At 40.9% G+C, this 13543-nt stretch overlaps 1 pseudogene; it reads right to left on the bottom strand.

The window, feature by feature from the left end:
• Window positions 1-11156: 11156 nt before the first annotated feature.
• On the bottom strand, window positions 11157-12734 carry LOC106727872 (annotated as a pseudogene).
• Between the last annotated feature and the right edge of the window lie 809 nt (window positions 12735-13543).

Below are 13543 nucleotides of genomic sequence, written 5' to 3'. Positions count from 1 at the left end.
TACACACACACAAATGCTTGCAATTTGATCTGAAAGAATCTCAGAAAAAGAATGTGAAACAAAGTGGCACCAAATAGTGACTTTGCTATACCTAATGGTTTGAAAATACACAATGTGATAGTGTAGAATTGTCTTTATGTGTATTTATCATTTGGAAAATTAAAAACAATTTGCAGAAAGAAAGAATATAAATATTTAGTAGAAGAAAAGAGCATAGATAAAAAGATCAAGGGATGGCAGGGCTGCAGAGAAAATATTTTTGTATGATTAAGGCTTTCTGAACAAATAAATCTGAAATCTACATTAACAAAGCTTGGAAGTGAAAAGATGGCTGGACTGAAATTTGCTCTTCCCTGGATGATGGGGGCAGTGAGAATGGCACCAGGTATTAAACCAGTGGGATCAGACTGGACCTGGGTTCAGCAACCTTGGTACTTGAGTCTAGCTAGGAAAGAATTCAGAGTCAAGACTCAAACTACAAAAGAACATTTATTTGGAAAATTACTGAGGTAGAAGTAATTTATAGAAGAAATGGGCTTAGGAAACAAGTTATAGAGGTAAAGAAAGGGCCCTTGGAGCTTAGAAGTGAGAAAGGCAAAGGTGACATATTTGGGAGAATAGGGGGAGAGGGTGAGGAAGCCCACTGAGTCCTCAGTCCTAAGGGTGTTAAGGGTGGACATTTTAGGGGCGGTCCTAGGGGAAGATCTCAATAGAATATTCAGCAGCTTTCCAGGTGTGTCCTTTCAGGATCTAAGTCTCCACTGATTGATTGGCTGGCACCTTGGCAGGGGGTCATTATTCAATGTAGCTGGTTCTGAGGGCAGCCTAGACTATGAAGTTGCATGTCTGGTTTTGCTACTTTTCTGGGCCTGGAGCTGAAATAAACCTGAGGCCTAGATGTTATCTCTAGGGAGGAAAGGTCAGGGAGTCTAAACTGAATGACTAGCCATATGCTAGGGGAGGAAAGGTCACCCTGGGAACAAGGTTTCACCTAAGTACCCAGGGCTTTCTGCTCTGGTGACCTGTACCTGGCCCATTGTCCTTGCTCTGCTCATATCTGTCTAAGAGAAGTATGTATTTATATTTTAAAGGGGAATAAAATTTAAAATGTAAGAAATTTTCCTGGGTCTGCCAAGCTGAAGGCATGTGGGCTACCCGCCCCCCACCCCCCACCCCCTTCCTTTATATTCCAAAGGAAAAGAATATTGAAATCCTCTCTTTTATTTCTCATTTATAGCTTGTTTAGGGAGATTAAGTTTCTCTTTCTTTCTCAAGACCAGGTAAATAAACTCCCAAATTCATATTTTGTGGTTCCTCTTCTGTAATACAAAAACACTTGCAGGTTTGTCATCTGGTTCTTAACACATTGCTTCAGAAGGAGGAAGACAAGGCTAATGAACAAAAAGGAACTGGTAAGGTTACCACTGTAGGTGATAATACCTCTGATTTCTACTCTTAAAAATTCATGTTTACGTTCAGATAATATAAACAACTATAGGTATTAAAAACATACCACTGCACCAATATTCTATTTCATTGAGACTAATAATACTTTTGAGCTGTCAAAGTAAGAAATGCCCAAACCTGTAGAGAATTGTTATGAGTTTATTTGAGCCAAAATGACAACAATTGCCTGAAAGCAAAATCTCAAGGGATTGAGAAGATGTTATATAAAATTCATAGGTGATAGATTAGGGAGGGTGGGGGGATCTGTGTGATTGGATAAAAAGAAAAACAAATAGACACATACTTCTTTTACATAGGTGGGTATAGGATAGTTAACATTTGATAACGCAATATAAAAAATAATGAGATGCTCTGTGGTCTCCAGCTCTGGTGGGAGATTGTGCCCTGAGAGGTCTGAAAAAAGGATTATTATAGATGCAAAAAGACAATGGACAGGCTTAGTTAAGGTAAAGATTGACGTTTGTCAAGAAAAATACCAACCTATGACATGACTACCCACCATGACTCACTTTTAGCTAGAAAGTTTTAATTTCAGATCATTCTATATGGTTACTTTAGGTCTCTGAATTTGTAAGGCTCGCATGCAGGCCTCGCCTGAGCTTGTCAAGTTTAGTATATGGCCCTCTTGTCCACACTTCTTCCTTTTGGGCATAAATCCATCTAAAGGATGCATTGATGACCAACCTTTTAGTTGGATAATGTGGTGCCATGGTATAAGGCTCATTTCTAGGAAGTCTTACTGTCAGCATTTGTCTTACTGAATGATGGACTATTGCAGATGAGGCAAGATCGTAACCTTGGACGAAAGTCAAGGCTGAATGTTTCTGAAAAGTGAAAATCAAGTAAATGGGAGCCAGTCAGGTCTTATGTTCATTAACAAAAACACTCTGGATCATTTCTAGTCTATAAGCTATCAGATCCAGGTTTTGCTGGCTGTCTCACTTCTCTACATTTTGCATCTAATATAACATTTGCTTATAGGCCTTGCCCGGTTTGGCTCAGTGGATAGAGCATCAGCCTGTGGTCTAAAGGGTCCCAGGTTCGATTCCGGTCAAGGGCATGTACCTTGGTTGTGGGCACATCCCCAGTGGGGGGGTATGCAAGAGGAAGCTGATCGATGTCTCTCTCATCGATGTTTCTAACTCTCTATCCCTCTCCCTTCCTCTCTGTAAAAAATCAATAAAACATGTTTAAAAAAAAAAGAAAGAAAACATTTTCTTATACTTTAAGGTCATACCATACACCTCTTCAGTCTTCATAATCTGATCATGAAATGAGTTCCCATTTACTATGTCCTATCTACTTCCCATGGGAAGCACTCAAGTGCCATTTATTATTAATCTGATTCCCACTATTTGTGCAATTGGAAGCTGTAAGTGTAATTTTATTCAGAGACATGGCTATAAGAACACAATGCTATAAATTACAATTACCATCTAAAAATTTCAGAGGCAAGAAGGACAGCAAGAGTTTCATAAGTAAATGTGCTGTGCTTCAGCAGTAGTTATAGACAGCCATGATTTTATAAACACTTCAACTTCCATCTGAATATAGTTAGCAGTCCTTGTTGGGATAAGGGGCAAGCACATTCCCATAATTGATTTCTAACATTTATACATAAAATTCCCTTCTCAATATTTCTTTTCCACTGACCTTCTATAACAGCAGTTCTCAACCTGTGGGTCGCGACCCCTTTGGGGGTCGAACGACCCTTTCACAGGGGTCACCTAAGACCATCAGAAAAACACATATATAATTACATATTGTTTTTGTGATTAATCACTATGCTTTAATTATGTTCAATTTGTAACAATGAAAATACATCCTGCATATCAGATATTTATATTACGATTCATAACTAGCAAAATTACAGTTATGAAGTAGCAATGAAAATAATTTTATGGTTGGGGGTCACCACAACATGGGGAAATGTATTAAAGGGTCGCAGCATTAGGAAGGTTGAAAACCACTGTTCTATAACTTTTTAAATTCTTCTTAGTCTTTTTTTTACTCATTCAGAAATAACCAAGTTTTAGAACAAACGACTTACTTTTAACTTCTCTTACAAACACACATTCCTTTCCTTCCTTTGCAAAAGCATTCCTTATAAATTTCAAAAGCAAAGCCATTAAGAGTATTATTGATAATACTAAAGTTATCTTATACTAGAGGCCTGGTGCACAAATTCATGCACCAGTGGGGTCCCTCAGCCTGGCCTGTGGGATTGGGCTGAAACCGGCTCTCCAACATCCCCCGAGGGGTCCGGGATTGTGAGAGGGCACAGGTTAGGCCAAGGGACCCCACCGGTGCACGATCGGGGTCAGGGAAGGACGTGGGAGGTTGGCCAGCCGGGGAGGGTCCATGGGAGGGCTCCAGGGCATGTCCAGTCTCTCTCAGTCCTGATTGGCTGGAAGCCAGCAGCAAGCTAACCTACAGTCAGAGCATCTGCCTCGTGGTGGTCAGTGCACGTCACAGTGACTGGTCGACCAGTTAACTATCTGCCTCCTGGTGGTCAGTGCACATCATAGCGAGGGGTTGAGTGGCCTTAGCATATCATTAGCATATTATGCTTTGATTGGTTGAACGGATGACCAGACGACCGGACACTTAGCATATTAGGCTTTTATTATATAGGATACCTTCAGCAATTATTAACAGTTGGGCTATATATCCAAAGAATAAGTATAATTATTATTATGACTAAGATTATTAGCAGACAGATAACAAAGTTCAACACTAATGTGTAGATTTATAAATTGTAGACTTTGTTGATGTCTTGGGATAAGCTGTCTATTTCTGATGTTGACAGCTTCTCATCCTTGAGAAATCTTTGATATCCACTGTAGGTGGAGGCAAATGTCAGACAGGGGCAGATGCCATAAAATCCATTTCAACAATGTTGAAGAGCATCTTCAATTAATGTGTTTTCCAATGGACAAAATCCCCTGGTTGTTAGTCACGGTCTTTAAAATCTTTGTCTCTTGGAATGAATGTCACTAATATATTAGTTTCTATAAGTTGGTTAATATGTTATTGATAATAATGCAGAATATATTTATATGTATAAAAGGATAATATGCTAAGTGTCTGACTGTCCAACCAGTCTCTATGATGCGCACTGACCACCAGGGGCAGACGCTCAATGCAGGAGCTGTGGTGATGCGCATTGGCCATTCACAGAGGAATGGCAGCGCTGACCTGGCACCCACAAAGGAACAGTTGATTTCCCACAAGTGGGACACAGGCCCCGCCATCACCCTGGAGTGACACCCCACCAAATTGCAACCAACGCTACAGAGACCCCCATGGCACAAGATGCGGCCCACAGCCCATCCCAGCCCAAAAACAGTGGCTGTGGGCGCTGGGTAATGACATCACATAGCAACTCCCAGCTTCCTCTCCCTAGCGACTAGCCTCCTTGAAGTTTCATCAGCCCAGGTACAAACATTTTTCAATTTAACCAAATGTCTGTGAAGCATTTTTCCATGCCTCATCTCATTTGATCCTCACAGAAGTCCTGGAGTATGTAGATAGGAGACTCAGTGGAAACCTATTTTCTTTTCATTAGCTGGAAAATGGAGATTTAGAAAGCTTAGAAACTTGACCCGACTGAAAAGAAGTAAGAAATGATGAACCTTGCCCTTACTGGTTTGGCTCAGTGGATAGAGCGTCAGCCCGTGAACTGAAGGGTCCCAGCTTCGATTCCTGTCAAGGGCATGTACCTTGGTTGTGGGCACATCCCCAGTGGGAGGTGTGCAGAAGGCAGCTGATCGATGTTTCTCTCTCATCGATGATTCTAACTGTCTATCCCTCTCCCTTCCTCTCTGTAAAAAATCAATAAAATATATTTTTTAAAAAAAGAAAGAAAGAAAGAAATGGTGGACTTTGAAAATGACTTCAGGTTTTCTCACTGCATATAGTCAAACACTACTGCAGTTAAATATTTTACCCTTTGTTCTCTCTCTGTGATCTACAATAATAATCTGCTTCGTATTGATATTTACTGCTGTGTTGCTGACAATTACCTTAAAGAGAAGTTGGGGTGCTTCACTGGGCTGGAAAAAGTTTAGCTACATCAGAAAGCAGCTCTAATTAAGCAAGTTTATTCTATCCTATCTAATAAAAGAGTAATATGCAAATTAAACGTCACTCTGTCACAAATATGGCGGCCCCCATAGCCACAAGATGGTGGCGCCCAGCCCCCTCCCCCCCGCCACTGGAGTGTTTGGGCCTGTCAGCCCGGCCAGGGGTCGCGGGGACCAAGCGGAGAGGCAGGATCTGCCCACTCCAGTAGTGGATCAAGCCTTGCTGCTCTGCCGCCTCTGGAGTGTCTGCGGCCAGCAGGGCCTGTTTGGCCGTCACCGCAGCGACCCGCAAGCAGGCAAGCGCGGCCCGGGAGCAGGCAAGCTCAGCCTGCAGGCAGCACCCAGCAGGGCCTGCTTGCCCATCACCATGGTATGGAGCACGCAGGCTCTGCAGAGAGCAGAGAACCATGGGGAGTGGGCCCAAGCCATCATCTGTCATTGTCGATCGTGAATTTGGTTGACACTTCTATTATAGAGAAAAGGCGAATAGCGATATCAAAATATTTCTTCTAATTAATTTCCTTTCAATGTGCACAAATTCATGCACCAGGCCACTAGTTTTTTTATAAGGTTGATTCATATGTCTCTTTATCTCGATGCAAAGGATGACCAGTGACTATTTAATAGGAAAAACTATGTGTTTACCAAAATAAGTAGATTTCAAGTTGAGAAGTACTATAAAAGAGTTTTAAACCAAGGAAATGAAAAGCTTCTACAAATTTACCTAGTTGAGTTTTTTTGTTTGTTTTTTAATCCTCACCCAAGGATACTTTTCCATTGATTTTTAGAGAGTGGAGAGAGAGGGAAAGACAGAAAGAAATTATCGATGTGAGAGAAACACATTGATTGGTTGCCTCCTGCACATGCCCTGAACAGGGCCTGGGCTGGGGAGGAGCCTGCAACCGAGGTAGGTACCCTTGACCAGAATCAAACCCGGGACCCTTTGGTCTGCAGGCCCACGCTCTATCCACTGAGCCAAACCAGCTAGGGCCCTAGTTACATTTTAATTGTACCATTTGTATGGTCCACCAATCCATAGAACTAAGGTGATAGGCACAATAAAGATACTATAGAATAGGCCAACTATTACAAATAGATTGCATTATTTGCCCAGTAAAATGAGTCCCTCAATCACTGTAACTCAGAGAAAATTCCCTAATTGGGAATTAACTCTTTTAAATAACAATTTACCTAGCATTAAGTCTGTTGCTCTCCTCCAAGGGAATGCCTCAATCCAGTAAAACACACACACACACACACAAGATACAAATCATAACTAACAAATATTTGTATTCTTGAGATAGTGGCATTTAGATAAAATCCAATTACCATACCTCAAATAGATTTAAAGAAAGTGGAAAATGTCCTTGGGACACTTGGGATGACTTTAGGGTTATATTTGGATAAATAGAACATCTGCTACATACTTTATGAGCTACAGTAGAAGTTTTCCAGTAATATTGTTTACTCTATAAAATCATATTTTAGGACCCCAATGTGTTAGCTCATGTGCATGTTAAAGTACAGGTAATTGAGTCCCTATAGGGAACCATGTCTGCTTGTCTGGGTCAAAATTTCTCCCTTTTTGTTGCTATATCCTCTTTTATTCTTATGCAGTTGTCCATTGAAACTGTAAAAGAAAGTTTTTATTGATTTAATAGGAAGTAAGATGCATTCTAAGGTTTAGATAATTTGGCTGTTTAATGCTGCCTGTCTAGCTGCAGCATCAGCTAAATGATTTCCTGTTGCTTTCATCGAGGCAGCTTTAGAATGATCTGGAATTTTGATAATTGCCTATTGTTTCAATTCTGTATGACATCTAATAATTCTTCAACCTATTTTCTATTCTTCCCTGAGAAAGTTAAGAAGCCTCACTGCTTCTACAACATTTTAGAGTTGTGAGCTACACCAAGGCTTTAGCTACTATTAGTGCAAATATTGACTATTTGATCTTTGGCCAATTTACAAGTCCAAGTTAGAACAATTAATTCAGCTTATTGGCCAGACCTTATTCAGGTAAATAAGAACATTCAATTATGTCTACCATGGAAGCTATTGCATATCCAACTTGGTAACATCTCTGTTTATCTTTCAAAGATCTATGTGTAAACCAAATTAAGTCAGCCTTTTCAATAGGAGTTTCCTGTGAATTATTCTTAGGAACAAGATTATGGTCACTAAGCAAGACACAATTGTGGATGTCTTTATTCTGTAAAGAAAGTAGCAAAGTTGCTGGGTTAAGACTGTTACATCAAGTTAAATAATAGGTGCAGAAAGCAAGAGCCAGTTGACTGTCAAGTGTGATGAGAATTCAGTGAAGATTCAACTGAACGAATAACATAAACAAAGGAGAGCCCGTAATTATCTTTTTTGTTTGTTTGCATAACATATCTATAGCAGAGATGGCTGTCATACAGAGGAGCTTTTTAGCTACTGTTTTTAACTGCTGACCATAATGTCTTATAGGTCTGTGATAATCTCAACATTTTTGAGTTCTAAAGTATTCCCTTTATTTCCATGTATAAAAAGTTAGAAAGTTTATAATTAAGGTATCCTAGACCAGGAGCTATAGATAAGTCTTTAGAGATTTTACAGCTTGTTTCCATTCTTGGTTCCACTGAATTGGATCAGGTCATTTTGATTTTAATAAGACATATAGAGGCTGAGCCACTAATAAAAATGTTTGGAATTCAGTTGTGACAGTATCCAGTCAGATCCAGGAACCTTCTAAGCTGTTTCTTTGTTTTTTAGAAAAGAAAGGATTTTATTCCTCTGAGACTTTCAGGGTAAATTAGTAGCCCATCTTTATTTATTTATTTTTAAGTGTTTAAAGTATCACAAATAGTAGTACATATGTCTCCTCTTTCCCCCATTAACCTCCTCCCGGCCTCCCCCATCCCCACCCCCACACACATACCCTCACTTCCCACTGTCTGTGTCCATTGGTTATGCTTATATGCATATGTACAAGTCCTTGGGTTGATCTCTTACCCCATCCCCCAACCCTCCCCTGCCTTTCCACTGAAGTTTGACAGTCTGTTTGCTGCTTCTTTGTCTCTGTATCTATTTTTGTTCATCCATCTTTCAATATTAGATAAACAAGGTATTTTACCCAGGGTAAACAGAATCGAAGCTTGTCCTTTGAGACTTTATGTCCTTTTATGACTAGCTGTTGTAATAGGCAAATCGTGTCCTTTAAGGAATCTGACATGTCCTAGAGCAAAAAGCAAAGCATTGGGTTAGAACAGTGGTTCCCAACCTTTTTTTGGCCATGCCCCACCTAAGCACTTCTAAAATTCTGATGCCCCCCCTGTGATATAGAATTCTTATTCTTCAAAAAGTGAACTCCTATTCACGTGGAGGAAGCCTAAAAGGCCATTAACTTGGTCTAAACAAGCTTCTAAAGAACATGGCCTCCATGAAAGAGAAAAATCAAAGAACAAAAGGACAGTTGAAGTCCTGAGGAAGAAATCACTAAGAAATTGTTAAAAAATAATAACAATATGAATTAATATGAAAAATAGCAAATAAAGTTTCAAAACATATAATAGAGAACTGAAATGCATAAGTATGTCACAATATATATTTATATACTGTATGTGAGGCCCAAACCTTATCTTTGATATGTATATCTGCTTTGCTTTAGGGCAATTTGTATTAATAAAAAGCTAGGGGTCCAGAGATTCAGAGAACTTGGTTACTATAGCTAAGTCTCCTCTGGCTTCCCCATGTATTCCAAATTTATATTGCTAGTCTATTAATTTACACGCAGTTCCTTCTCCAGATTCCTGAACCCTTCTAGATGCTGAGAAAGACCCCGGCAGCTAATGGACTTTGATATTCAGCAGGGCTGAAAATCAGCATAATATTGCCCTGCTGCTGGCTGAAGGCAATCTCCTAACCCCGTGGTTGGCAAACGGCGGCTCGCGAGCCACATGCAGCTCTTTGGTCCCTTGAGTGTGGCTCTTCCACAAAATACCATGTGCGGGCACGCACGTACAGTGCAATTGAAATTCCGTGGCCCATGTGCAGAAGTCAGTATTTTGTGGAAGAGCCGCACTCAAGGGGCCAAAGAGCCGCATGTGGCTCATGAGTCGCCATTTGCCGAGCCGCAGTTTGCCAACCACTACCCTAACCTGATAATCTTTTTATTGTTTACCAAACTTTACCATTGATATGCTTGTTTGCATTCCTAAAGGGCAAATATGTATTCAAGTAAATAAAAGCTAACAGGGCCTGGGCCCAAGTGGAGCCTCTCTGCTAGAGAGGTTTCTGCCTGGCTCCCCCATGCCTTCTAAATTTATATTTCTTGTCTAGTATACCCATTTGTGCGTCAGCCCCTTCTCTAGACCTTGAGCCCTAGCCTCAAATGGATGGGGCATTCACACATTGGTGGGGTCCCTCAGCCTGGCCTGTGCCCTCTTGCAATCTGGGACCCCTCAGTGGATGTCGGAGAGCTGGTTTTGGCACAATCCCTGCAGGCCAGGCCGAGGGACTCCACCAGTGCATGAATCCATGCACCGGGCCTCTAATGAACAAATAAATAAAAATAAAAGAATTGTGTATGGACTGACATGACAGCTATGGATTAAGCAAAAAAGTATTTTTTTAAATATATTTTATTGATTTTTTACAGAAAGGAAGGGAGAGGGATAGAGAGTCAGAAACATCAATGAGAGAGAGACATCGATCAGCTGCCTCCTGCACACTCCCTACTGGGGATGTACCCGCAACCAAGGTACATGCCCTTGGCCAGAATTGAACCTGGGACCCTTGAGTCCGCAGGCTGACACTCTATCCACTGAGCCAAACCGGTTAGGGCCAAAAAAGTATTTTTTAAATATATTTTTAAAAAGGACTTAAACAAAAAGGCCTTTATTATTTTAAAAACCAAAAGGACATGGACCCAACCAGTCTTCTGATGGTGACATCAACACTGGAAATATTCACCAGAGGTATCTAGGGAAATCATGTCTCTGAAAAAAGTTTTTTCTGGAAGCTGCCAGCTAAACTCAGGTGATGTTCTCTGGAGTCAACAATGGGTCAGGTTCATGCCCTAAATAGAGTAAATGAAATGCAGATCTCCTAAAGCAGCGGTTCTCAACCTGTGGGTCACAACCCCTGAAAATACATCCTGCATATCAGATATTTACATTATGATTCATAACATTAGCAAAATTACAGTTATGAAGTAGCAATGAAAATAATTTTATGGTTGGGGGTCACCACAACATGAGGAACTGTATTAAAGGGTCGCGGCATTAAGAAGGTTGAGAACCACTGTAAGGCTCAGGTTACTAATTTCCTCCAACTAATAAGAGAACAAATTCAGCTTCCCTGAATTTAGGACATTAGGATGGTGACTGATGAACACTGTGGCGACTTGCTCAGTGTTGGTACAGGTGAAATGAATTCTGTCACAGAATTCTGCACTAAGCCCTGGGCAGGTTAGAAAGTATAGCATAAGTACACATGCTTCCCACATAACTAAAATTATGGAAAATCTCCCTACTGTTGAGGATGGGGTTTATGACATGAAAGTCAGACAACTGAAGCCTGAGTTTCCTCCAGTGTTGTTAACACTAAAATAAGAAACTACATTTCCTACACATCTAAAAACTTCCTGTAATGTGTACTCTCATGTGTCCAGAGGTTAGAATTTTCACTAAAAGATTACCCACACTCACAGCACTCAAAAAGCCATTCTCCTTTGTGAACTCTGATGAGTATGAAGATGAGAACTCTTGATAAAAGATTTTCCACAATCAGTGCACTCATTCAGTCTTTCTCCAGTGTAAACTCTGATGATAGCAGAGTCCAGACCTACTGGTAAAAGATTTTCCACATTCACTGCACTTACAAGGCTTTTCACCAGTGTGAACTCTCTGTTGTGTAATGAGGTTGGAACTGTGGCTAAAGGATTTCCCACATTCACCACACTCATATAGCTTTTCTCCAGTGTGAACTCTCTGATGACAATGAATATCAGAGTTACTGATAAAAGATTTCCTGCATTCACTGCACCCATAAGGCCTTTTACCAGAGTGAAGTCTCTTATGATAAAGAAGATAAAAGTTATTGATAAAACATTTTCCACATTCACTACACTCATAAGGCTTTTCTCCAGTGTGAACTTTTGGTGTGAAATGAGGTTGGAACTGTGATTAAAGGATTTCCCACATTCACCACACTCATATGGCTTTTCTCCAGTGTGAAGTCTCTGGTGTGTAATGAGGTTGGAACTTCAACTAAAGGATTTCCCACATTCAGCACACTCATAAGGCTTTTCTCCAGAGTGAACTTGACAGTGTTGAATAAGGAAGCACCGATATTTAAAACATTTCCCATACTCACTGCACTCATATGGCTTTTCCAATGAGTGAATTTTCTGATAATGAAGGTCAGAGATTCCTTTAAAACATTTTTTACTTTCAGGGCCCACAAAACACTGCTTTCCAGTTTGAACAGCTTGGTCTGGAACAAGTGTGTCATTGCAGTCAATGGCTTTTTTTACATTCTTTCTTGGTATAGTAATTTTTTCTGTTTTGAAATGTCACCCCAAACATTGAGATTTCACTTGGTTTGTCCTTGATATGAGTAGCCTGTTGCTGAAGTTATCTTGAAGCAGTAAGGATGCCGAGTCCAACCTTCTGACCTGTAAAAAGCTTCTGGGACACACTGAATTTGCAGGTCTTCACAAGTGAGACCCTGTCCACACCTCTTATGAAACACTTTACTCTCATGTGCTGGTCCTGGTGCTGGTGACACTTTGCACTGAAATAAAATGGTTTTACACATACCCCACACCTCAACAGTTGCAGGCTGTGTTGTGTTCCCCGCTGCTCAACCAACTGGAAAATGTCCCTCAAGACTGCACCACAACTCTCACAGGGGTGGCTCTTCTGGGAAGACAAAGCTACTTTGTTGTTCTTTGCCTGTGATACTCTTACAGAAACATTCTGTTCAATGGATGCCTCCAGATCCTGTGTTCCACAGCAGCAACCCAGTGAGGATATAAGAGCAAAATTCTCCAGCATCACATCAAGGTACAGGTGTCTCTGAGCCTCATTAAGGAGGTGCCATTCTGTTCTGGAGAAGTACACAGCGACATCCTCAAAGGTCACACCAACCTCAGTTGGGCACCTCAGCACAGCTGCTGCCATCAGACCCTCTGGGCAGAGCGGGCGGGGGTGGCAGGCAAGGAGGGGATCCTGTACGGCCCTGAAGAGGGTCACTCGGGGGTCACCGAACTTCACACTGGTGTGGTCTGTGGTGGGGACCAGTGGACTTTCGAGGCTTCTCCTCTGGGTATCTCCACCACGAGCCACTGCTCACGTTGCTCTGACCCAGTCAGGTGACCCTGAGAGAAAAAAAAATATTTTTGAAAGGGACTAAGACTGAGACTCAAGAGGAACTTAAAAAATCACAACATGTGAATTCCTTAAATAAAAATGTATTAACTTTAAATAATTGTGCCTATGTTACACATAATTTTTATAAAAAACCCATTACACTTTTTGTAGAAACTCAGCATATATTTTTGGCTTGAAGTTTCTTTAGTTTTTTTGTGGAGGGAATAAAACTTAGCAGTTTCAGTTGTGCCCTGTCTTTGACATGAAAAATGGTAGGGCACCCTGCTCACCTTATGAAATTCTTTTTTTTTAAAATATATTTTATTGATTTTTTACAGAGAGGGAGAGAGAGGGATAGAGAGTTAGAAACATCGATGAGAGAGAAACATCGATCAGCTGCCTCCTGCAAACTCCCCACTGAGGATGCGCCTGCAACCAAGGCACATGCCCTTGACCGGAATCGAACCTGGGACCCTTGAGTCCGCAGGCTGTTGCTCTATCCACTGAGCCAAACCGGTTAGGGCTTATGAAATTCTTTTGTCCTTGCTCTGTTTTGGGCATAAGTATCTTACTTTGTTTTCTCTTCCTTTTGCTGTTTCACTTCAGCTAACTGGTTGTATAGTCTGCAAGATGTTTAAA

Source organism: Myotis brandtii, unplaced genomic scaffold (genome assembly GCF_000412655.1).
Source record: "Myotis brandtii unplaced genomic scaffold, ASM41265v1 scaffold490, whole genome shotgun sequence".
In the NCBI taxonomy this organism is placed as follows: domain Eukaryota; kingdom Metazoa; phylum Chordata; class Mammalia; order Chiroptera; family Vespertilionidae; genus Myotis; species Myotis brandtii.
Note: the sequence above shows the minus strand (reverse complement) of the source record. Positions and strands in the feature narration are given on the sequence as shown.